The sequence below is a fragment of the Perognathus longimembris genome, chromosome 7, assembly GCF_023159225.1.
Source record: "Perognathus longimembris pacificus isolate PPM17 chromosome 7, ASM2315922v1, whole genome shotgun sequence".
NCBI lineage: Eukaryota > Metazoa > Chordata > Mammalia > Rodentia > Heteromyidae > Perognathus > Perognathus longimembris.
The window spans coordinates 36,763,290-36,768,134 of NC_063167.1; positions in this window are offsets into that span (position 1 = coordinate 36,763,290).

Sequence of the window (4,845 nt, forward strand, 5' to 3'; positions counted from 1 at the left end):
CCCCTGAGCTGCCTGGTCCTTGCTTTCTCTGGATATTTGTGACAGTGTTTGAGGATAAGGAAGCAGAGAACGTGAGTTCAAGGCTGTCAAGCTGGCCAGTGACCACAGGTCAGGATGTCGCCTGCACGCACATCCCATGTGTTTGTGACAGAACTTCTGATTCATTCACTTGTTTATTCATTCCAGTGTTAGAACCCGGCACAAACTCCCTTCTAGGCCTGCCTGACCTCCAAGTTCTAAGAGCTTTAGTCTGGTGGGGAAATCAGGGGTGATAACAGAGGGACCCTTGGGGTGGCAAGGGCTATGAGGGAGCAGAAGAGAACTGGGGATGGCTGGAGATATGAAGATAAGGATGACTGGAGGTATGGTCTGCACAGTAATCCAACAGCCCTGTTTCTTGAGCACGTACCACATGTGGACATTTTGCAATATGTTTTGTACATTATCAGCTATGAGTCTCAGCTCAGCAGTGCATAGTCTTATTCTCCTCACCTTCCAGGGGAGGAAAATGTGGCTCAGAGAGGTAAACTTCCTCTCCTCAGGCCTTGCAGTTAGTGGCTGTGATCAGGACCCAGGCAATCTGTCTGAAGGCGACTCTTGACCTTCCTGTTTTGCCTCTGCAGCTCCCCGGCCTGTCTCCTTGCTCTTGAATGCTTGTTTTCCTTCCAGGATGAGCTGGACATGGTCTCCAGTGAAGGCAGCAGCCCTAACTCATCTTCAGCCGACAGGGAGGAGCCCAGTCTTTGGCCATGGAGCCATAGGCCCACATGGGCCCATTGGACCCCTTCCATGACTTTGCCTTAGTTGATGACACCCCCACATTGATTGACACAACTCTGGAGAAGCAGGCTCAGGATGCAGCTTTGCTGCAAAGCTGGCAGCCCTCTCTGAAAGCAAAGAGAAGAAGGAGGACACTCTAGACAGAGGCCCCAAAGAGCCTGAGTAGGAAGAGGAAGACTTGTACTATGGGATGCCAGATAGCCCCGAGGATGCCCACCAAGACAAAGAGCTGGGCTTAGAGCCTGATGCCCAGAGCTGAGGTGACTCTGCTCCCCATTTCCAGCCTGGCAGCTCTGCTAACACTAAGGGACCTGACAGGTCCTCAGTTTCCCAATCTTCCAAGTGGGACTGGATGGAGGGTCAAAAAGACAGAGAGGGTTGTTGGAGTGTTCTGAGATCTCTAAAGGAATTTATGGGTGAGGATGACGACTCTCAGGGGACCATTGCTCTTCCAGCTTCTTCCTGTACAACCTTGAAGGTCCAGTGAGATTTGTTGAGATTTTCAGTAGCTGGATTCTCAGAAACCCTTTCTTTCCAGTCTCTCCAAAGGTGGCATGACAGGACCCCTCTGTGGCACTACCAGTACCTTGGTCCCACAGGGTCCCCTCCTAATCAGTTTTAAGCCCCACTGGGTGGTGTGATCTGTCAAACTCAGAGCTGACTGCATTTCCTGCTGGTTCTGTCCATTTTGGGGCTCCCATGATCCTTTAGTGGGGCGCATGACTGACCTCTGCTGACTCTTGACTTCACTCTTGGACATCCTCCACCCCTGGATATTCTACAACATTCTATTCTTCTTCTGAGGTCTCTGCTCTGACCTAGCTTCCTTTCTTTTTCAGGATGCCTTTTGATGAGTTCAAAGTCATTTTCCAATCATTTTTCCAATGCAGGCCTTACCGATGTCCCAATTTCTTACAGTAAGGGAGTCCTCAATTCTTGAGTTCCCCTTGGGGCAGGCTCATTTTTTCACTGTGGCTTGCCTCCTGCTCCCTGCTCTGTGGTGCCGTCTCAACCTTACCCACCCCAGTCTTCAGAGTTCTAGAGTCCCAGTATTGGTGGCCCCTGAGCACATGTAGAGCATAGCAGACTCTCAGACAATGTCACCCCCTTGAGCTCCCAACATTTATCCTTTTTTTTGCCAGTCCTGGGCCTTGGACTCAGGGCCTGAGCACTGTCCCTGGCTTCTTTTTTGCTCAAGGCTAGCACTCTGCCACTTGAGTCACAGCGCCACTTCTGGCCATTTTCTGTATATGTGGTGCTGGGGAATCGAACCCAGAGCTTCAAGTATATGAGGCAAGCGCTCTTGCCACTAGGCCATATCCCCAGCCCCCCAACATTTATACTTAAAGCCCTTTGACTCTCCAGCATTCACACTTCTTTTTTCTTTTCTCAATCATAGTGCTTGAACTTGGGGCCTGGGCGCTGTCCTTGAGTTTTTCTGCTCAAGACCAGCACTCCACCACTTCGAACCACTGCTCCACTTGCAGTTTTCTGGTGGTTAATTGCAGATAAGAGTCTCACGGACTTTGCTGCCCTCGGACTGGCTTTGAACTGGACTCCTCAGAGTTCAGCACCTTGAGTTCCTAGGATTACAGCTGTGAGCCAGTGCCTGTCTTACAATTTCCTTCCTCCCTCCCTCCCTACCTCCCTCCCTCTCTTCCTACTTTCCTTCCTTCCTTCTTTTCTCTTTCTGTCTTTCTTTCTATCTTACTCCCCTCTCCCTCCTGTTATTTTTTTTGCTGGTAGCAGAGATTGAACTCAGAACCTTGTGCTCTCACTTGGCCTTTTCTTCATTGCTACTTGAGCCACATCTCCACACCAGAATTTTTCTGGTTAATTGGAGATAAGAGTCTCATGGATTTGTCTTCCCAGGCTGGCTTTGAACCTCAATCCTCAGATCTCAGCCTTCTGAGTAGATAGGATTACATGCATGAGCCACCAGAACATGGCTGGATGTTAACATTTCTCAATGACCCACAGACATCCCAAAGCCTGGCAAGAAGGCTTCAGGACAACATCAACGCTCCCCTGAGACCACTGGCTGGCTTAGGAAGGGGAAATTAAGTGGCCCAGCATTGGCTGAGCATTGGCCATGTCCCAGGTCCTCATCTGGGGACTGCAGGTGAAAAGAGACATGAATTCTTCATGTGACCATGGAGCCTAAAGGACTCAGCATCTAGTGACCTTGCAAGGAAGACAGTGCACAGCGGAAGCAGAGATGGGAGATGGGTAACATTCCAGGGGAGCAGAGTGACAACTACATATACCTGGGGTCATCGAGGGGGACAAAGAGCCTGAGCAGCTGGTGCAGGTCTTGCTGTCACTGTCCATGGCCTCCCAGTCCCCCTGCTTCCTGTGGAGCTGGGCAAAGCCCTGGGTAGCACAGGGCACCTGTGACCCCATCAGAGAAGGCCTGCACCAAGGCCTGAAATAAAATCCTTGTCAACATGAAAAGAGTTGCTTTTATTTACCGCAAGTTATTTCCTGTGAAATCATCCATGCTTTCAGGGTAAAATAAGAGAGGCAGCAGCCACAACTGCAGGGTGACAGTGTGGTGTGATGGTGTGTGGTGTGATGGTGTACAATGTGTGTTGTGATGGTGTAGGCAGTGATGATAGTGTCACAGAGTGTTGTGTGACTGTGTGATGATATGACAGTATGTATTGTGATAGTGTGATATGTGACAGTATGTGGTATCACTGTGTGCGACGTGACAATGTATGGTGTTGTGATATGCATTGTGATGTTGTGACAATGTGTCACATAGTGGTGTGCAATGTGACAGTGTGTCCTAAGACATTGTGATCCTAGGATGGGGTAATAGTGTAATTGACTTTGTGATATAACAGTGTTTAGTAAGTCATGTGAGAGTATGCAGTGTGATATGTATAGTATGATGGTATGGTGGTATAACATTTTATGGTTTGACACTATGGAAGGAAAGAAGGAAGGAAGAAAAGAAGGGAGGAAGGGAGGGAGGGTAGGAGGAAGGAAAGAAGGAAGAAGGGCAGGGAGGGAGGGAAGGAGGGAGGGAAGGAGGAAGGAAAGAAGGGAGGAAAGGGGAAATGTGAGCCGGGTGCTGGTAGCTCAAACCTGTCTATAATCCTAGGAACTCAGGAGGCTGAGCTCTGAGCTCATGATTCAAAGACAGCCTGGGCAGGAAACTCTGTGAGACTGTTATCTCCAATAAACTACTCAGAAAAAGCCAGAAGTGGAGCTGTGTCTCAAGTGGTAGAATGCTAGCCTTGAATAAAAAAGAAACTCAGGGATAGTGCCAAGCCCAGAGTTTAGGCCCCAGGACTGACAAAAAAGAAAAAGAAAGGAAAACAAAAGAAAGAATTCATATCTATAACATGTCCATGTAGTGAGTGTGAGAACCAAGTAAAAGGTGTAGGAGATCCCCTCTTTTTATGAGTCCCTAAAAACAGCAGGCTTAGGCAGGGGAGTGGACCTGGGGAAGGATAAACTTAGGCTGGATAACAGGAACATGTTCTGGTAAATGTCACCCAAGCCCTTATGGAAAACCGAACAATGGGAGAATGTGGAATACAGTTTCTCTACTAAACTGCTAACTCTGTTTCTGTGGCTATGTGCTTATTTGGATGAGGAATTGATGTAATGATCATTGTGACTAAAAGGTAAACTGCAACATTTCTGGAGAGTAATTTCCCTACTCCAGGAAGCATGGCAAAAATGCTAAAAGTTGAGGTAACATTTTGTTAGCCGAACCATGAAATTCTGCTTCTGTAAACAACTTGCTTAACTTGTTTTTGACTCGCCTTGACTACCTGTGTGTGGTATGTGTGATTTCTGCTTTTCAAAATGCAGCCCTACCAAAGCTTGGGGCTGTTCTTCACATGCCCAATGGTGGAGAACAGATGCTGCACAGCTGAATCCAGACTCCTAGCCTGATTGAGTGTTAGTGACTTTTTGTCCTGGGTTCAAGTCTTACTGGGTGGCCAAAGTGGCTCGGATATTACATTTCTTGGAGGCCCCAGCAAAATCCTAGTCTTGAGCCTCAGCCCTGGGAACTCAGGGCAGGGGAAGACCCCTCCAGCAGTGGGC